General features: G+C 44.1%; 1 protein-coding gene across 1 annotated transcript in view; it reads left to right on the forward strand.

Moving 5' to 3' along the window:
- Window positions 1-1,837: 1,837 nt before the first annotated feature.
- tead1a (TEA domain family member 1a) overlaps window positions 1,838-22,050 on the forward strand; it is a 58,941-nt gene continuing 38,728 nt past the window's right edge. Inside the window, exon 1 of the mRNA XM_070550533.1 lies at window positions 1,838-2,801. The gene's annotated coding sequence lies outside the window, so the exon portion shown is untranslated. The remainder of the gene's footprint in view (window positions 2,802-22,050) is intronic.

Here is a 22,050-nt window from a genome sequence, read left to right on the forward strand (position 1 = left end):
ATGAATCTTGGCCAAAGTTCCAAGCTTACGATTCATCTCGACAATTATGTGAGTCTGTGAATTCACAGCGCGGTGCAAACCATCTCTGAGCTCCGGGAGCAGGCCAGTATTCCTCGACAGCTCGTTCATTTTCCGGTAAGCCAGGTAGCCTCCAAGGCCAATGAGCAGGAAACCCGACACCAACACCACGAATATCCACACGTCTTCAGAGTCCTCCACAGACAGCTGAGATAAACAAATCAAGTTCCACTGTTTCCAGGAGTCCATGATGTGTCCAGCTGGGCCTGTCCCGGAGGGGCTTTCGGGAGCCCCTTCTTCCGTTCTCATCGTTGAAAAAATTGTATCAATCGCGTTAAGAGACCAACTGACGAGGTCCATTTTAGTGAATTTCAGTTTCCAGAAAAAATGCAGAAGCAGCCGTGCACCCAGCACACAGAGACAGACAAAGGCCTTGAGGATAAGATATGGAGGAGAGGAGGAAAAAGCGTCTGCATTCGCCAAGAGCCGGAAGAAGGCTTCTTACCATATAACAATAAAAATCAGGTCTAAAGCACATAAGGTGCGGGTCTAGCCTCTTAAGGGAACGCCATGTTTCCTTCTGGCCAGTTTGCGGTCCTACGCCAGTCGATGCCATCACACCAGATCACTGGCTGAACGTACGACTTTTGGAAGTAACGTTACCTTGTTCAAAAACATTTAGGCCCTCGGAAACACCAATTTAATAACAAAACTGCTCAACTTTTTCCAAAACATACATAAAAGAACAGATTTGGAAAAGAGATGCAACATATTTTGGCCGAGCGGTATTGCCGTATAATGATGATGTCATCGGCAGGCGCAAGCCCCCAAGCAGATCTGGAGAGTGCAGCGCCTGAAAACTACAATTGGCATTGCGTTCTCTTATGGAACTCCTCAGATTACGGGGGTTTACCGCTACACCGGTTACCGTGACAACCCTACCTGATCGGTCTGCTTTGATCTATTTTGAAAACTCCGATCAAAACCGATAGGGGCGCTATCAGCCGATTGGGATCAAATGCCGATCCATCGGTGCATCCCCAGTGTACACACGCTTGTTTGTGTAATGTTTCTCCAAAGGAGCATCCAATAGAGAGTGAGGGGCCACAGATCTGCCCGCTAAAGATGTGCAAGAGACGGAGGGTGGGAAAAGGAGATTAACACCTTTAAGCATGCGCATTTCCTGCCTTTTCCAGCAGTGATGTTGCTAATTCTGTTGAAGGAAATTCACTGTTTAATGAGAGACAGCCGATGAAAATGAAATGTAAATAAGTAAGCAAAACTGAAACACTAATATTAAGTATATATATTATATTTTTTTCTCCCGTCGAATCTGGGAGGGTGGAACCCCAGCTCCAGCTATGGACGAGCCCCCCAGGGGGCCCAACTTGATATTTTTTCATGGGGCCCAAAATCTGTTATTGTGAAAAATCATTTATTGTGGTTGTTGTATGTTTTAGAGAGCGAACATCTACCGAAGCCAAATTCCTTGTAAATGTAATTTTACTTGGCCAATAAATCTGATCTGAAATCTGAATCTGTGGCAGCCCCCCTGCGTGTGAGCAGCGTTCCCCCGTGAGCATCCCTTCCCACTGGGAGCGTTTCAGATGCAGTTAGGCAGCAAAATCATTCCGTGCAGCTAGTCCCACGAAGTCACGTATGATCACACGTGATTTTGCCAGTTCATGCAATAACCAGCAAGAAGAGACTCGCGAGGTTTCACGGATAATGACTTTTTTTTTAACCAGTAAAGCAATCTGCACGTCTGAACTGCTGAGTTTGACACGTGTGGTTCGTAAAAGAGGATCCAACGTAAACTTAGCTAAACGATGTGTCACCGCGCTTCTGGGACATAATCAAGACGCGCCACTCTGCGGCCGGTTGTTAGCTCCACGCTCCACGAACGTGACGCAACGCTAACGCGTCTGGTGGAAAACTGAGGGGGGGCCTGCTAAAAGGAATGGGCCTATGGCTGTAATCAGGTGAATTTACCTTATTACTCTTTTCGTGTTCATTAATGCACACTGTCCGCCTGCTCAGAGGAGCTGGACTCGCCTGTGCAGGTGGGAAAGGACTTGAGGTGAAACATCAGAGTTACTTTAGAGAAATCAGCAAAATTAACAAAATATTGCATAATTGTATTTTTTGGTTTATTGCTCAAAACGATTGAACTGAATTAGTCAGGATTTAACGAGTCCGTATTAAACTAATTAGAGCTTGTTTCAGCCAGAACGTGAATTTATAGCTCGTGCAACTTTAGGGATGTAACATTCAGCAGCAGGGATTAGTGAGATTATATAATCTAAAGTTTTATTTTATTTGTTGCAGAAAGTTTTAATCCGACCTCCCGAACAGCTGCTGACCGTCAGATTCAGAACCTTATCAGATTCAAACAGCAGGTCCTCCTCCTCCCGAGAGGAGTCCAGGCGCTGCGCTCTTTTGTTGCTGAACGCAGCCCGGAACACCCCCTCCTCCTCCTCCTCCTCTTTCCCTTTTTCCACCCATCCTCCCATCCCTCACTCATCCAGGGTGACGCCAGTCCCTCTGACCCCGCCCCGTTCAACTCCGTCCTCTGCGTTCATTTCATTCCTGCTCTCATTCCGCGCATATTTCGCATCCTTGGAGAGACGCTGCGCATTTTACGCACTCAGCGCGCCCGAGCAATCATCAAAGCAGAGCCGAGAGGAGATTCCGGAGTTGGCGGGGCGCTTTCCGGTGCCGTGGCGTCTCCGATCCGCGGGGAAAGTGCGGGAATTGAAGCCGAAAGAGGCGCTCGTATCGAGGTAAGTTTCCCGAGGAGGAGTCCTCCCTCCTCTCCCCGGGCTGCGCGTCTGAAAAGCCCCGTTTGTGTTTCTCTAACCCCGAAGTGATCAGTGGAGCTGAAATTAGCACATTTATCCAAACCCCGCAGATTAAATCTCCACAAAAACATCCCGCGTTTGTGTTCAACAAGTCAAACAAGCTGATTAATCCTTGTTGGCGCTCTGAGCTCCAGCGAGATGTCGCTTTCACTCCAGTTTCGTTCCCATTCTCCTCCTCGACACCAGAAGCGGTCTTCCTGCCTTTTGGGTTTTCCCGAGCTGTTCCAGCCCCCACGGAGGTTTTGATTTAGTTTTCCCTGCCTGTGGGTGTCCGTGGATCGGCCTGTGTGCGTGTGCGTGCGCGCGGGGCTGCGGCGCTGGGAGGCAGCTTAACAAAGCTGGGAGTGAATGGGAGACTTGTTGCGTCGGCGGGGTTTTCTCCTCTTCCTCCTCCTCCACAGGCAGGCAGGCCCCAGTCAGGGAAACAGGCCATGCTGATAACAGCACTGTTTACACACACACACACACACACACACACACACACACACACACACACACACACACACACACACACACACACACACACACACACCACACACACACACACACACACACACACACACACACACACACACACACACACACACATACACACACACACACACACACACACACACACACACACACACACACACACACACACACACACACACACACACACACACACACACACACCACACACACACACACACACACACACACACACAGGGCTTTTAAACATCTTTTTACTCCCATTTTCACCCTTCTCATGTTATAAATGATTCATCCTCGTTTGTTTGGGTTCATGATTCAGATCTGAAGGGTCAGAGGTGATTTTTTTGTTGGATCACTTGTTGGTGCAGCTGGCCTGAGATCAGCTCCTAGTTGCGTTTTCTACTTCCTCTTAAATATTGATTAAAGGGCTGCTCTTGTCCTTTTATAGCCTGAGATGTGTGGTACGGCAGGCCAAACCACAATGTAATTATTGGAGAAAATTACAGCCTGTAGGATGAAACCGGCGATGCTCCTCTTCTGGAACACTGATCCGTCGGTCACGTGTTGGAGGTAAAGGATGAAATAATTCCCCCTCTGGGCTGGGTGGGCTGTTCGTGGACTAAAACTAAAAGTTCATTTTCTCGGATTTGTCTAAAATAATTTTTGTTTATGACAAACATCCTCTTCTCTCATCCGTTGCAGCCTTAAAGCATTTGATCCTGATATTTCTGTGTCTGGCATTTTAAACGGACCGGAATGATGATATAATTTCTGATGTGTGGATTTTATTCACCAGATTTAGAAACATCAAAGGAAAACTTTCCATTTTCTTTTATGAAGTCAAAACTTTTGGCTTTTTTTGGTTAGTTAAGGTAAATGCTGAGAGGTTGTCGGTGTGAAGCCCGTTTATGTTTGACAAGTTTTTATTCTCAGTTTTGTGTAAAAAGGAAAATCTGTCCGTCTGTCCTGCAGAGACAAGGGGGAGGTGTGTGTGTGTGCGTGTGTGTGTGTGTGTGTGTGTGTGTGTGTGTGTGTGTGTGTGTGCGTGCGTGCGTGTGTGTGTGTGTGTGTGTGTGAGTGATTGTTGTGTTTTAAGCCTGCAAGTGTAGAAAGCTTTGTCAGTCATTCTAGGCAAACAGCCTCCACTTTTCCTCCCCCCTCCTCTCCTCTCCAGTCCGTTGACATCTGTTTTGAGTCCTCCGTGCACCTGTAGAGAGCTGTGTGTGTGTGTGTGTGTGTGTGTGTGTGTGTGTGTGTGTGTGTGTGTGTGTGTGTGTGTATTTTAGAGAACGAGGGAGGTGCAGAATACAAATCCAGGCGGTTGTTCTGGCTCTGAGCAACGCAGACAAACTGCCCAACACCATTTGTGTGTGTGTGTGTGTGTGTGTGTGTGTGTGTGTGTGTGTGTGTGTGTGTGTGTGTGTGTGTGTGTGTGTGTGTGTGTGTGTGTATGTGTGTGTGTGTGTGTGTGTGTGTGTGTGTGTGTGCAGGCCTCATTGTTGCAGCAACAGGCGTCGCTGGATAAGGACGCACCATATGTTCTCTGTGTGCTTTAGCCACAGCCGTGTGTTTGTGCTCACGCTCGTGTGTGTTCACCTCCTTCACCAGTGCTGCAGCAATATGGAGCTCCTCAGCCTCCTCCTCCTCGTCTCATCTGTCGTCTCCAGAATCCGGCACACAGATTTCTTAGGGGTTGGGATTCGAGGGGACGTACGTCTTCCTGGCTGAGATGAAGTCTTGTGACGCTGCACTTAGTTTTGTTACACGTGATTTTTATTTATTTTAGATCTGAAAACATTCAGATGAATCAACAAGTGCTGAAGAACCTCTTTTTCTGCGTTCCTACCTGATCTTGTGTTCGTACCCCCTACATATCGGTCCTGGGTAGGCACGGATGAGCTCCCCCAAAGGTTATAAACGCTGTAAAAGAGCTCATATGTAATGAAATCTAGTGAGTGGAGCCGGTTTATTAGAGCAACAATGGTGAGTGTTTAGACTGGGGGTGCAAAATGGTTAGGTGGGGACAGAGAGGGTGAGACGGGCTTTGTTTAGATGGGAAGAACAATGGATGTCCTCCTGGGTGGGGGTGTGGGGGGGCTTGTCTGACTGCTTCAGCTCTCACTCAGCCAGTTTTTCAGTTTCTACAACCTTCAGGACAAATATTCAGAGGGACAATGTATCAGAGAAACTGATCATCAGTATTTGTTCCTATGTTTGTTTAACCGGGACGGCACACGTTAACGAACACACGAGGTTCGTGTTTGTAAACACGCCGGATTTTAGCCAAAGGCTCAGAGAGGGAACTCGCAGAAACTGTGACGGGGAGCATGAACGGTCTCGGAGAAAAATACTTGCTGAAATTTTAAAAGTTCTCATAAAAAGCCAAAACTGCAAATCATCCTGCGAGGTGAAAAATCACACAAGAACCGCCTAAACAGGGTATCCGCGGGTCCTTAAAAAGTCTTAAATTTGCTTTTCCAAATTTAAGACCTTAAAAATCCTTAAAAATGACAAATAATCCTTAAATACAGTTTCCAAATGTCTTAAATTACCAAAGACGCAATTAACTGGATTCTTTTATTTCTATTAAAATTTTGCGAATTCCTAGTAAAGCATTTTTTGTGTATGACATTGGCGTAAGTGGAACCGTACACATTCAGCTGGTTGTGAAAGGGGGCTATTTTTAGATGAGCACATTAGCTGGTTAAGCTAGTGGGAGCTTGTGCCGTGGGGAAGCGCACGTTTAATGGTAACTGGATGGCTAATCCCACCTTTGCGACGTGGTTAGCATCGGTTCCAGGCAATAGTTGGAAATTATAGCTTAAATTAAATTTTTAAAAATAGCTTAAATTTGGTCAAAGTGGCCTTAAAAAAGGTCTTAAAAGGTCTTAAATCTGGTTCCCTTAAACCTGCAGATACCCTGCTAAAACAAATAAAATAATAGAACTAAATACGGCCTAACGTGTGCGACCGAGCTGCGTAGGAGGAAGTAAAAGACGATTAAAGCTAAATGTGTGACACTTGTGGATGAAATCTGCAGAAACGAATAAGTAAATTTAGCTTTAAAGCTGCAGCGAGTTGGGTTTTCTCACAAAGTCACTGGAGTCCTTCTCCACAGGTGCCCACCTCTGAGAGACATGACCTCTGCTAGTCATCCCATCAGTTTTCCTGGGAATGGAGATTTAAAAGAGGCTGCTACATGTCGGAATAAAGGAGCCAGAGCTGAGATGGTTTCACTCTGGATTACCTCCGATCTGTTTATTGGCTTGCCTATATGTCAGCTTCTGTGTTTGCATGAAAATGTGATTTCTACCATTTGAAGTAATTAATATTTAATAGAAATAATATTTGATATTTGTGTCCATCTTTTAAATTTGATTTGGCTACTAGAGATCAGCTGATGTGGGGTTTAATGGCCGATACAGAGTCGTAGATATCAGAGAAGTGGATCATTAAACATGCAAATTCAGTTTTTTTGACAAATTGTGACAAATTTTAATTGCTGAACCTTTTTAATTTAACAACAATTTAAAGAGACACCAGATCATCGTCTTATGGTCGATGTGAAACTCAAAAATCCATTGTTGAGATTGGTCCATAAATGCACCATTAGCATTCATACGCAATAAACAGTTGTAATATTTCTGGGAACGCTGCATTGCTAAACGCTGAGTCATGATGGCAACAAAACTTCATGTGTAAGTTTCACCTCCAGAATCCTAATTTCCCAGTTAATTCTGAATAGTGATTAGTTATCGTCTTAATTATGGATGTTTGGATGAATCACATTTAGCCAAATATGAAAGCAGCAGATCAGAGCCGTTCGGGGGTTTTGGGAATTGACATTATGGTAAATGGTAAATGGCCTGTATTTGATATAGCGCCTTCTAGAGTCCTGGAACCCCCCAAGGCGCTTTACAACACAATCAGTCATTCACCCATTCACACACACATTCACACACTGGTGGGGATGAGCTACGATGTAGCCACAGCTGCCCTGGGGCGCACTGACAGAGGCGAGGCTGCCGAGCACTGGTGCCACTGGTCCCTCCGACCACCACCAGCAGGCAACGTGGGTTTAGTGTCTTGCCCAAGGACACAACGACAGCGACAGACTGAGCGGGGCTCGAACCTGCAACCTTCCGATTACGGGGGGAGCACTTAACTCCTGTGCCACTGTCGCCCCATTAGTAAATAAAGGTGAACTGATGCAGCTCTAAATAAGATCTTGATCATTATTGTGTACTCTCTTTTATAATGATCCCAAATCCAGCCCACTTCTGGCCTTAAAGTGACGGTGTGCATTTTTCCTGGCGATAGGGGCAGTAGACCCCTAAATCGTTGCAAGCAAGCAGTATTTTGGTGTGGGGGTAAGACCTTACCAACTGATGCCCATTAGGGTCCAAAAGCCCTGGGGAGGGCAAACTTCAGCAACATAACAAGCACATCAGACTAGAGGTGCTGAAAAAAATCGATTCAAGTCTGAATCGGGATTCTTATTTATAAAGATTCAGAATCGATTCACAAAGGTTCAGAATAGGGTTGTCACGGTATGAAAATTTAACCTCACGGTTATTGTGACCAAAATTATCACGGTTTTCGGTATTATCGCGGTATTTTTTAAACGGTGTTGCATATGTTCAGAAAGCATTGATAGTCCTGTTCTACACAAACTGAAATAGTTTTGAAAAGGTTTAACAGTGTTTATTAAACCTAAAATAACACAAAGCCTTAGCAAAAGTGCAACTTTTCACAAGTAAAGGAACAAATAGCTTCTTTTTCTGGAACATGTTACAGTAGTCAGTGCAGGTTTAAATGATACAAATCCAAACATTCAAAACATAAACAATATGTAAACAAATCAAAGAAACACCACTTGTTTTCTCATATACTTGTTTTCTTCATTATCAAAATGAAAATCTAAAACTCCAGTCCACACTTGGCTTGAGCGCTGTACAAGTCAACCTTAAAAAAGATGTATTTAAAACAAATAGCCACTTTAAACAAATTACTAAAATAACTACTACACTATGTAATCAAATCCAAATGTCCAAGTATAAATGGCATTGAATAAGTAAACAAATCAATGACAAGGAACTAATTGTATATTTCTCTTCATCAACAAATAAGATGCTTCATCCAGCAACAGGGTGTCCGTGACACGGTTTAAATGCTGGCAGAGGGCGCTGCGGCTGCAGTATATAGTGACTCGTTGTATTCTCCCTCAGCCAAAAGTCCTCACGTCATGCATTTAAGCTAAAATGCTAATGTTAACTTACCTTGCACTGGCTGTAGAGAGGTGGGTGATGGTCATGCAGATGTGCTGTTAGATTCGAAGTGTTGCTGCCTTTTGCAGACACTTGTTTCCTGCACGTTCTGCAAACGGGATAGCCGTCTTCTATTAACTGTCCCTCAGCATTTTTCAGAAATCCAGAATATGCCCATACTTCCGATTTAGTCTTCTTTGAGGGCTGATGGATGTCCTGGGCGCTGCCGTCTCCTCCTTCGGCCATTATTTCAGCTTCAAAGTTTTGGTTGCAAACTAAAAAGTGCGTGTGCGCGCCGCGGGAACTTCAGCTGAAGCGACGGTGGCTGGTAAGGGTCACCGCGCCTAAACCGCGGCCACGGTAAACCCACCGAGATAAGTTAGTTTTTTAAAAACTGGACGGTTATTTTTATTGTCAACTTTTTTTACCGGGGTTTACCGCTATACCGGTTACCGTGACAACCCTAGTTCAGAATCAATTCCAGGAACTCAAATGTTGGGCACGTTACAGGTTTGAGATGCACTTTTGTCTGTTTTTTGGTCTTTGTTAGGAGAGTCAGTACTCCGTTTACTTTTGCGGTCCCATAAATTGGGATGATTTATGTTTGAATCTGCTGATAAGAGGGCACTTGAATGTCATTTTTTTCACATACTCAGAAATTTGAGATATTCTCATATTTATTTTCTAAGTTGATAAATGAGTACTCAGGATTACTCGTATTTATTTGAAGTTATTGATGAGAGAAAACACTTTCCTTTGTAAGAAATCTGAGGCACTTTTTTTTAAACAGGTTGAGGACTCAAATGTTAAACTTGTTTCCACACATACTTGAAAAGTATTTGACCGTATTTCAAAGCTACTGTTAGGTAACTACAGATTAGTTATATTTTACAAGGTAAGCAAAAATAAATGTTGCCTTTTGGTCAAAAGATTGCTTCTGTTTACAGTTTTAGAATCACTTTAGTTTACTTTGTAAATTAGCTTTTCTTTTAGCATGACCAGTTTAAAGTCAAATAAAAAATGTCTCATAACTTTAACTAACTTGCACAACAAAGAAGTTCATCCTGGAACTGACACTCTTTGTTAATATTGATTGTGAATCGATTTAAATCGAGAATCGATTCTGAATCGAATCGGCACCCCGAGAATCGGAATCAAATGAAATCGTGAGTTGCTCTGAGATTCACATCCCTACACCCTGAGAGTGAGCAAGATGGCGCCTGTGTTCGGCCATGCCACTGCTCGACTCCTATTTTTGATTGTGTTCACAATATACGCGGTCATTTCAGCCCAATTTTCATGTGGCTTTGTTTCTGCTGTACGGAGTTACGATCGTGGTTCTCTTCTTTGTATAAAAGAGTCTATGGAGTTCCTCTTTTATGAACAGCGCAAGTTCCAACAAACATTTCCGCCTCCGTTCGTTTGTTCACCCGACTCACCTGAGTACCAGCTGGTGTGCCGCGCCCCAGGCAGAAAGAGGAGATCGAGGAAGCGGGGATGCAGGTCTGGTGTTCAAGTCAAGCAGAGGCTGGCTTCTTTGGGAGTCGCAGCTCCGGATCGCCCGTCCAGGTGTTTGCGGAGGATCCCTTGTGTCGAGCGGCGCTGTGGCGGCGGGACGCTCCCCCCGTCATCCTTCCGGATCGTCGCGCCTGGTGTCCTGCACCCGGTGCGGAGTTGGTTTTCTGACTTGGATGTGCTGTTACCTTGCAGCCCTGTGTTTACACCGGTGGATCAGCTGATGCTTTCCCGGGTACGCTGGAGATCACGTGATCGCGTCTCCTGCTTACGACCGATCCTGCTGAATTCAGCTCCTAAGCCTTTGACAGCTCTCTCCTGCCGGTTTGGCCTGTTTAATGCTCGCTCTATTGCGAATAAATCATTCTCTTTGAATGAACTTTTCTCCAGTCAAACTCTGGATTTTATGTTTTTTACTGAGACATGGCAGAGAGAAGGTGAATATATTCATCTCAACGAACTCTGCCCTGCTGGCTGCGCTGTTTTTGGGATGCCCCGCCCCTCCCGCCGCGGAGGAGGTCTTGCAGTTGTTTTTAAGGAGACTTTTATCTGCAAAGTGTTAAACACTCAAGCTTTTACTTCTTTTGAATCACAGACAATCAAGATTGGTTCATCTATTCCATTTTACTGTGTGCTGATTTATCGCCCACCTGGACCAGCCACAGCTTTTCTTAAGGATTTTAGTGATTTTTTATCTTCTATCATAAAGCTGGAAAATGTTTTAATTCTGGGAGATTTTTATATTCATATTGATGACAGCACTTCTGGCCCAGCAGTGGAACTTTTAACAATGACTGAATCTTTCAATTTTGAGCAGCATGTCTCTGGCCCCACCCATCAAAAAGGCCATACTCTAGACCTTGTGTTTTCCCTTGATCTGAATATTTCCAATCTTTGTGTGAAGGATGTCCACATGAGTGACCATAGCTGTGTTTTATTTGATTTACACTTTAATCTTGAGTCTACGCCTTCTGTGGTCATCCCACAAAGGCGCATTATTTCAGAGAATACAGCAGCTAGATTCATTGAGATGTTTGACTCCAATTTGTTTTTGGAATCTCAGGATGTGGACAGCCTTATTCACAGCCTAAATAGTCGCTGTAAATCCATTTTGGATGTGGTTGCTCCTTTTAAATCTAACAGGGTAACTCGGAAACCATTTTCTCCTTGGATAAATGACAGCATTCAGAACTTTAAAAGACTGTGCAGGAAAACGGAACGCCTGTGGAAGTCCACTAAACTCGAGGTCCATAGGCTGTACCTTAAGGACCTTATGCTTTCTCTAAATGAGCTGATAAAAAAATCCAGGTCTGAATACTTCCGCAAACTGATTATCCAAAACAAGAAAAAACCACAAGTTTTATTTGACACTATTAGCTCTATTGTGGCTCCTGCTGCGCCTCTTACACCTGTTTTCAACAAAGCAGATGCAAACAAATTCCTTAATTACTTTGTTGATAAAATTCAAAATATCAAAGACAAACTCCCATCTTTTCAGTCATGTAATGATGATATTGATGAACTCCCTGCGCACGCGTGGTCCTCTTTCTCACCTGTAACACAGGATGATATTTTAGCTTTGGTAACCACAATGAAGCCCTCTTTTTGCCTGGCTGATGTCTTACCTTGTAAACTCCTTTCAAAAGTATTTGATGCCATTGGTCCCTGGGTTACCAGAATGTTTAACCTGTCCCTTTCTTCTGGCGTTTTCCCTAGCTGTTTTAAACATGCTTTTGTGGAACCCCTACTCAAAAAATCTAATCTGGATCCAACAGATCCTAAAAATTTTAGACCGATATCAAAACTCCCTTTCCTGTCCAAAGTCTTAGAGAAAGTGGTATCTGAACAACTGGTTTCCTTCTTACAGGATCGCAATATCTTTGACAGGTTTCAGTCCGGTTTCCGTAAGCACCACTCTACGGAAACTGCGCTGCTTAAAGTGTCCAATGACATCTTGATGTCCGCAGACTCTGGGAAATGCACGGTCCTAGTTTTACTAGACCTTTCGTCCGCATTCGACACGGTTAACCATGAGATCTTGCTGAGTAGGCTCCGCGAGTTGGTTGGGTTGTCAGGTTCTGTCCTGGCGTGGTTTACATCCTATTTATCCGGGAGAAGCCTAAGTGTCTCAGTCAACCAGATCCTGTCTGACCCAACTGATCTACGGTGTGGAGTACCCCAGGGCTCAGTTTTGGGCCCGATTTTGTTCTTGTTGTACATCCTTCCTTTAGGAAACCTAATCCAGGAGTTTGCCGATGATGTTTCCTATCATCTCTTTGCTGATGATCTTCAGCTGTATTGTTCTTTCAAGCCTTCTGACGTTAAAAAATTGCATTCTTTATTATCATGTTTTGAGCGAATCAAACAGTGGCTCGGTGCAAATGCCTTACGGCTGAACTCAGACAAAACTGAAGTACTGGTGATTGCCCCCGATGATGCTGCTCCAGGGATTCACCAGCAGTTAGGTGATCTGAGCTTGTCTGTAAAACCTACCCTTAGAAACCTTGGAGTTTTCTTTGACAAGGGAATGTCTCTTGAACATCACGCAAAGCAGTTAACTAGAAACTGTTTTTACCACTTGAGACAAATTTCTAAACTCAGAACAATGGTGTCTAAAGCTGATCTTGAGTTGATTATTCACGCGTTTACATCATCCCGTTTAGACTACTGTAATAGTTTATTTTCTTGTCTAAACAAAAAAGAGCTGTCCCGCTTACAACAAGTCCAGAATTGTGCAGCTAGAATTCTGACCCGTGACAACAGAAGGGCCCACATTACCCCCATTTTAAAAGCTCTTCATTGGCTTCCTATCACATTTCGCATAAATTTTAAAATTCTTGTGCTGACTTTCAGAGCGCTGCATGGTCTGGCTCCATTGTATGTTCGAGACATGCTCTGCCCTTACACGCCTTCTCGCAGGCTGAGATCTATGGATCAAAACCTTTTAATGGTCCCACGTACTCAGTTCAGGACACGAGGAGATCGCTCATTCCAGGCCGTCGCTCCTAGGCTCTGGAATGAGCTACCTCTGTCTTTACGCTCAATCGACTCAGTTGATGTTTTTAAGAGCAATCTTAAAACCCATTTGTTTCTCCAGGCATTTTAAACTTAGTCTCATTCAGATTGGTTTTATTTGACACTGTATATTGTGGCTGTATTTTACTGTATTTATATGTTGTTGCCTTTTAACTTGTGAAGCACTTTGTGACCTTTTTGTCTGTGAGAGGTGCTATAGAAATAAAGTTACTTACTTACTTACTTACATCAGACCCTTTCATCACTGGCAATAAAGTAAATCAGTAAATGCATTTTGTCCTCATGGGCTCCGGTAGAAGGAAACATGGCATCTAATATGGCGTCGCCCAGAGACTTAGACCCGCTCCCGTGTATTTTAGATCTGATTCCTATAGCCATCCATATTTTTCAACTACTGGGCATCATTTAATTCATTTTCAACATTTTGATGGAGGTTTCCAGAAATTAATGGTAAAAACTACACGTTGTCTCTTTAATGCATCCAGATGGAGCTTCAGTATTAGTGTCGTAACGTCTCCGTCGTTTCTGAAAAGTGAAGATCCTATTTGTAAAGGCGGCCATGTTGCAATTTTTGGATCTGGAGTCTGAAAATAACGAATCACAGTAAAAGAGAAAAACCTAAATCTGAACCTACGGCAGAAGGCTAAAGACATGAACAGACTAGAGAGGTCCACTTGTTTAGTCGGTACATCTGCAGGGGCCTCTAGTGGGAATCAATGTCTTTTAAGTTGTGCTCTGGGGGAAAAAAAAGCTCCGGTGCACCAGTTTCAGCACCGAGAATTCAGCTGGAGAAAGTAGCTTCAGACGACAGGATCTGGGGTCTTATTTCCTGATATGTGGACGTCTCTCCTCTGATTGGCTAACGGCAACACAACTCTACCACTCTCTGTTTGCTCTGCAGCGTTGATCTTTTATCTCCACTAATAACACAAGCCTGGAGAAGTTCTGCTGTGTGGTAGAGTTGCTAATGCTAACAGTTAGCTTCTACTAGCTGAGACATCCTCTGCTGTTTCCCGGACGCTAAACCAACAACAGCCTTCCCCGTCATGAGTCAGATGGGTGAGTCCATGAATGTTAGTGACGGTGTGACGGAGCTCTGTCAGGATTTTCTAATCCTAGAGTTTCACCGTCTGTTTTCTATCAGAAGCTACTGCAGGAGATGGGTGTAGGAGACTATTTCATGTTCAGCCTGCATGAAACACAGTGACCCGTTAGAGTCAGAGATAATCATTGAAACGGTTTTTCAGTAGCTACGTTTACATGCATCAAATCCCTCTTTCCGAAAAATTGTACGCAAACGTCATCTTGTCCGCACGTCTTTCCCGTCCCATTTTTATTGTCTTATTGTCTAGCTTTGTGCGTTGACTCGCGTGTTTCCCCCCATTATGGACCTTCTTTGTGTTTTTACCTGTATGCTTTTGTTTTTACTGATGGCTTTCACTCAGCTACGTGAAGAATTTTTGATCTTATTGGGCATTCATTCTGATGGTGAACAAAGCTGCTGTTCCACGCCTTTAAATAAAAAATTGAACTTTTTCTATCATTTTGTAAACAAAACTAATTATTTGGAGCTTTGCTTTTGCTTCACGTAAAACAAATTTAGAACGCTCCTTTAAAAATGGATTTCTGTTAGCGGAGCCGAGTCGATGTGGCCCTCTGGAGCTCGGCTCGGAGCGGATAAACGGATGAAAACTGCCTCCACGGGAAGTCTGAGTCAAGCCGTCTGTTTCCTGACCGCAGCAGGAAGCGAACAGGAAGTCTTGATTTCAACCATTTCTTGTGCACTTTCCCGGTCGGAGGAATCGACATGATAAACACGCCGCTGAGCAGAACAACAGCTGACTTCGCTCCTCCATTCTCCCACTGATGGAAGAGAAGCTCCAGTTCTCTTATGCACGCTATGACGGCTCTGGTCAGTTAGCAGCAACAGATACGTGATTAGGTAGAGCCAGGTAATGCCTCAGGCGGGCCGTTTCACCAATCCCTTTCATTTCTGAGTGTTTTTGCATGTTTGTCCAACTTTAACTCCATCAGCAGCAGGAAATGCAACCAAGGAAACTCGACCTGTGTGTAGAGTCTTTAATGGTCGAGTTAAATCACTCATAATTAATAAAAAGGAGCTTTTAGCTACAGATGAAGCTGTGAGCTTATTCTCTGTTTCTAAACTTATTATGTTTATTATTATTATTTTTATTTTGTGTTTAAAACAAAACTTCCCATTCAGTTTTAGTTTTGAAGGTAGTTTATGTTTAGATTTATTTATTGTTGGTTTTGTTCTTGCAGATTCTCTTGGGTGGGTTTGCAAAACTCTCAAGTGTTTGTGCATTAATAACAACAACAATAATAATAATAATGATGATAATAATAATTATAATAATGATAATAATAATGATGATAATAATAATTATAATAATGATAATAATAATGATAATAATAATAAAATGATGATAATAATGATGATAATAATAATGATAATAATAATGATGATAATAATAATGCTAATGACAATAATGATGATAATAATAATGCTAATGATGATAATAATAATTATAATTGTGCTAATAATAATAATAATAATGATAATAATAATAATGATTATAATGATAATAATAATAATGATAATGATAATAATGATGATGATAATAATGCTAATGATAATAATGATGATAATAATGCTAATAATAATAATAATGATAATAACGATAATAATAATGATAACGATAATAATGATAATAATGATGATAATAACGATAATAATAATAATGATGATGATAATAATGCTAATGATAATAATGATGATAATAATGCTAATAATAATAATAATGATATAATGATAATAATAATGATGATAACGATAATAATGATAATAATGATGATAATAACGATAATAATAATAATGATGATAATGATAATAATGCTAATAATAATAATAATAATAATGATGATAATGTTAATGACAATAACTGATGATAATAATGCTAGCAATAATAATAATGATAATAATAATAATGGGCTGCACAGTGGCGCAGTGGTTAAAGCTGTTGCCTTGTAGCAAGAAGGTCCTGGGTTCGCTTCCCGGCCTGGGATCTTTCTGCATGGAGTTTGCATGTTCTCCCTGTGCATGCGTGGGTTCTCTCCGGGTACTCCGGCTTCCTCCCACAGTCCAAAAACATGACTGTTAGGTTGATTGGTCCGTCTAAATTTGTCCTTAGGTGTGTGTGTGTGTGTGTGTGTGTGTGTGTGTGTGTTGCCCTGCGATGGACTGGCTCTCTGTCCAGGGTGTACCCTACCTGATTGCCCATTGACCACTGGAAATGGGCACCAGCCCCCCGCGACCCTACGTGGACAAAGCGGGTTCAGACAATGGATGGATGGATGATAATAATCGTTGTCGTCTTCCTCCGCTTATCCGGGTCCGGGTCGCGGGGGCAGCATCCCAACTAGGGAGCTCCAGACCGTCCTCTCCCCGGCCACCTCCACCAGCTCCTCCGGCAGGACCCCAAGGCGTTCCCGGACCAGATTGGAGATGTAACCTCTCCAACGTGTCCTGGGTCGACCCGGGGGCCTCCTGCCGGCAGGACATGCCCGAAACACCTCCCCAGGGAGGCGTCCAGGAGGCATCCTGACCAGATGCCCAAACCACCTCAACTGGCTCCTTTCGATCACATGATGATAATAATAATAACAACATTAATAATAATAATACATCAAACTTATATAGCGCTTTTTAGAACACTCAGACGCTTTCATGCACTCACATTCACACACTGCCAGTGATGGTAAGCTACTTCGTAGCCACAGCCGCCCTGGCTGTTGGGTGAAGTGCCTTGCCCAAGGACACAACAGCAGAATACCCCTGACAGGAGCTGGAATCGAACCCATGACCCTCCGATCATCAGGCAACCTGCTCTACCTCCAGAGCTACTGCTGCCCCATTACGAACGGCTTTACTTGGAAACTTGAAACCTTGTAAGCACGAGTTTACTTTCTTTCATTTAAAAATCTTTATTTTTAATTTTACAGCAAAACTTAAAGTGATACTAGGCAGTTTTGGCTTGCTTTTAGCACCCCCTAGTGTCCGTTGGTAGAACCGAAAGCATGTGTAAGTGCCATACATTTGCTAGTGGAGTATTCTGGCCCAGGGGGCGATGGGGGCTGGGTGGCTTTTCATTAACCCATACCGCCGGGGTATTCGATTCCGGGCCTGAGGGGCCGTATCCAGCACGTTTTAGTGGTTTCTCAGGTGCGTCAGTCACCTTTGTTGATGGTTTTAAAGTCTCGCCTGAAGATCCACTTTTATACTGAGGCAATCCAGGAAAAGCAAATTCTACGTGGTTTCGCTGCCGGCCTCTTTTTGCTGTATTTTATTATGTGTCACATTTAATATGATGGTTTTTATTCTTTAATGTTGTTGTGTTCAGCGTCTGCTTCGGTCGTGGAACGGGCTTTATGAACACATGAATGAAATTAATATTCATCTCATATGAGGTCTGTGCTAAAGCTAACACATTCCTAACCACAGAAACCCGTAAAGCCAACATTAAACACGTTTGCTGAGGTTAATCAGATGCGGTGGCCATCTTGAATTGGAACTTCTCTGATGATGAGTTTGAGTTTTCTCGAATCTAACAGACGATAGATGCAGATCACGGCCTAAAGGTCAGCGGTGACTCTGTAGATAAAAATGCAGCTTAAATGATTTATTCCAACACAAAACATAAAAAAAACCCACTGAGGCTGACGTCTGAACAATGAAACAACCATAAATGTGCTTTTTTTTTAAATCCTGAGAAATTAGAAGTTTTTATTCTAGTGGTAATTCGGCCTCAGACGGCCGGCAGCGCTGATCCACTCAAGTCTGCTCTGTCATGAAGTTTGGCCACAGACTCAGAAATGGGGACATCAATGAAATAAGAAATAATTATCGGTCCGTCTTCGACCCCGACAAACCGGCTTCAGAGCAGCATGTTTATGGGATGCACGATCACCGCCTCCTAACCTGCATCTGTCTAAATAAAGCAACACCCGAGTTTTAATGGAGCGCAGCTGGAAAACAGTTCAGGGGTTAATCCAGTTCAGAAAGGGTTCGGAGGAGAGAGGAGATGGAGGTCGCTCTCTTCCTTTAGTGTTCATGCAGCCGTACAATGGTGTTGGATAAGACATGCACACGGACACATGCATGTACGTGTCACACACACACGCACACACACGCACACACACACACACACATGTGTCTCACGTGGCTTCAGTCTCGGCACAATGCTCCCGTGTTCACACTTATTAAATGGTGTTGGTATTGCTGTAACCTCCCCAGGCCTCGCTTCCACTTGTGGAGAGCATCATCTCCTGCGTGCGAATGCTCGTGCACGTGAAGGTGCACAAGGTGGTAACCCCCCCCCCCCCCCCCCCCCAGATAATGGCCCCAGTCAGCATGGGGAAACGAGACCGAGCTTCTGGCTAAACCTTTTACCATCACGCTTCCAGGAGGAAATCAGCACTTCACTGTATCAGTGTGCAATCTGTGACCAATTACTAAGTGTGTGCATAAATGGTGATGCCTCTGAGAAGAAATGGTGAAATAATGAGAGGCGCACGCTGTGAGTCAGCCTCTTCACCGCTCATAAAGCTCGGAGCTCTGCCTTTCTCGAGTGGGTATTAGCACCGAGAAGGAATAAAAGAAGCCGTGCTGGTTTCTCCGGGCTGATGCTTTCCTGTCGGCTTCATTGAATATTTTTCTTTGTGTGTTTTTAACACACACAGGTCAGAACTAATCAACTCAATGCAGCAATAAAGGCCACGTCTCTCTGTCTGTGTTGTTCAGGATGAACCGATCGGAGACGGATTCATTGAGTTGGTTCCCACCTGAGCTGTAAAGTTTGAACGCGGAGGTGTGCTTCAGTGCCATCGTGGGTGATGGAGCTCGGAGCGGCTTTACTTCTGCATTTTAAACGAGATGAAGGAAACAGCACCTTGGTTTTATTGGGACTTTTATACTTTGCTTTTATAATGATGAGCCAGAAACGCAGGAAAGTAAAAGGACTAAATGTTAGCAGGATGATAAATCTGCCCGACTGTCCCTTAAATCATTTCTACTCCCGACAAAAGGCTCCACCGTCAGCTGCAGCTGTCACTGATCTCCTGCACGAGAGTAGTAAATGCGCCTCCGATCGACGATGACGCACGCGTGAAAGCACGCGTCCTCATGAGAACTGGTCTAGTTCACCCTTTGACTTCTCTGCAGGGAGACGTTGACTCTAACGGGTGTGAAGCGTCACAGATCTGACATCAGCAGCAGCGTGGGTTTTGGCGAGTTTCCTCTGTGGCTGTAGTCTGAAAATACTGAGACTTCACCGTGAGCCCGAACCCAAAGTAATCACCGAGTCGTCGAAGTTGTCCTCTGGGAGGATTCCTGGTTTAGTTGGGAGTCAGAAAGTCTGAAAGATGAGAAAAAACTTGAGGAGTTGGAGACTACGCCGCAAACAAATGGAGACCTAAATGAGACACATTATGACTTAACTTGCAACAAGATGCTAATTGTGACCAAAATTTCAAAATTAGTTTTGCAGGTTTTCTTCCCAAACAGTCGGTGTGACTCAGACTGAACATTAGGTTATTTTTCTGCAGTTTTGAGTCTCAAAAGAGTTGCGAACGGTTTCAGGCTAGTTGGACATTTGCCTTTTACTAGCTTTTATCTTTGTGTGTGTGTGTGTGTGTGTGTCGGTGAGAGAGAGAGAGAGTCTCTTTTAATCTGTCTCCTGGCCTACAGCAGCGATGTGGCGTTCAGGGACAGACGGTGCATCAGCTCAGGCTAAACTCATAAACTTACATTCATTCTGACTGTTTGACTAACGTGAGGCGTTCTTTCACGGTCTTACCTTGTGAACGTCTGCGGCGGAGGCTGTTGAATGATGCATGAAGGACCCCTTCAGTCTGAATGCTTTTGCACGCTCATAAAAGTAAAAACTGTGCCGTTCGGTCCTTGATGCGAAGTTAAATAATAATAAAAAAATAAAACGTGAAACATCAACTCTGATGCTGAACGGGTTATTTGTGCAGCAAGAGTTAAACAACACGAGGCATCTCGCTGGGCTGAGGAAGAACATCGAGTGAAAGTGTGTTAGTTTTGGGCAGCGGTAGCTCCGCAGGTAGAGCGGGTTGTCCAGTAACGGGAAGGTTGCGGTGATATACGGATCAGCTGAATGGAGCGCATTCGCTGGCGTTTCACGCCGAAACGCTCCCCGTGGGAAGAGACGCCACTGAGCTTGCGGAGTCCAGCATCCATCACGTTACGCACCGCTTCTGCATTCAGTAGAAAGCACAGGCTCGTCCCAGAGTCTCCTAATTATCTCTCAATTTTAAATCCTCCCAAATTTTCCTCAAATTTCTCTCTGGGATTTGTGGAAACTAAAACGAGAAAGGTTCGAGACGCTCCTGACGGTGAAGAGGATAATTAAAAGGGAAGTTGGGGACCTTTGCAAACATTTTGGGAGAATTTGGAAACTCCTTAGTGAGGCGCCTCTAAAACCAGCAGTCGCAGCCCTGCTGGTTTTCGAGGCGCCTCCAGTAAAGGAGGATCTGGTTCTTAAACACCGAGGCTCTGAGCCGTGAACGTGCACATGCCTGTTAGAAGTGCCGTTAGGATGAAGCGGAGGAGGAGGAGGAGGAGAACATGAGTGGAAGGCAGCTGTGGGATTGTGGCTGCTTGCCCTGAGTGTGATCTCCTGAGGGCTGGCGCTGACGCCATGAACCCTGCTGTCCCTGGCTGGAGAGGCCCGGGCCTGCCTGGTGATGAAGAGGAGGGGTACCGGGAGGCAGAGGAGGCACCAGCGGCTCGCACTTGATTGTTGTTTGACTCCGGTGTCCATCTGCTTCTGGGCCTCTGCTGTCTCCCCTGTCTTCTGCGTGAGCTCCTCTTGTGGTGTTCATGCAAACAAATGCAAAAGCTCGGCGTTATGTGGGATTAGTGGAGTTGCACCTGATCTAGTGAGAAATCAGCAACCGGATTTATTTAGAGCCATGAGAAAAAGTTTGTCGTTTCTTCTGGTTTTGCTTTTTTAGCCACTTAAAAGGTTGAGTGGAAACCCGTTTGCAGGGTTGTGGTAACTGCTCGTGTCCCGGTAGAGGAGTTGTGCAGAACATTTTGAATTCAGACACATTGGAGGGTTTTACGTGTGAACGGCCTGTTTAAGGTCAAAGGTCAGACGTTCTCCTTCAGGATGTCCTGCTAGGGAGCAGAACTCCTGGTTCTGGTTCTGAAGCAGCCCCAGACCATCACAAGACCTCCGCCGTGTCTGATTGTTGTTTTGGTCTGATGGAACAGGATGCACACGTACCACAAAGTTCTGCTTTTCTCGTCGGATTTCAGAATATTAACCGAGAAGTGGATGCTAAGTTGTGACCTCTGACCTCAAAGGATTACGGAATTTTTTCTCAAAGGGCATTAAGGTTGGGCACACTTGCAACACTTGTTCTACGTACAAATACCGTAGGCATACGAAGCTAGGGTTCTTGTGATTCCAGCCATGGGAATCAAGCATTCAACCATAACTAGACAAACGCTTTTGTCAGCGCTCGATCACGCCATTGGCAGGATGGCGTCATTTCCAACAAGAAGGATCTTTTTACATCCAGAAGTCCGCTGAAACAGTTGGTCCCGAACACGTCTCGCGTTCACAAACATAATTTACAGCTAAAACCTTCAAATTTCCCCTCAGATGTCTCGCATAATCCCCATTAGCATCCAAATGTTAGCTTCAAACTTCTGAGTGACATCTTCCCGAAACAATAGGCGAAGGGTTACTTTTACAGGTCTAAAATAAAATCCTACATAATTCCTTAAAGGAGGAAAACTCCAGATTGCTGCTTTAACCAAGTGAGGC

This window comes from Nothobranchius furzeri, chromosome 4, assembly GCF_043380555.1.
Source record: "Nothobranchius furzeri strain GRZ-AD chromosome 4, NfurGRZ-RIMD1, whole genome shotgun sequence".
NCBI classification, from domain to species: domain Eukaryota; kingdom Metazoa; phylum Chordata; class Actinopteri; order Cyprinodontiformes; family Nothobranchiidae; genus Nothobranchius; species Nothobranchius furzeri.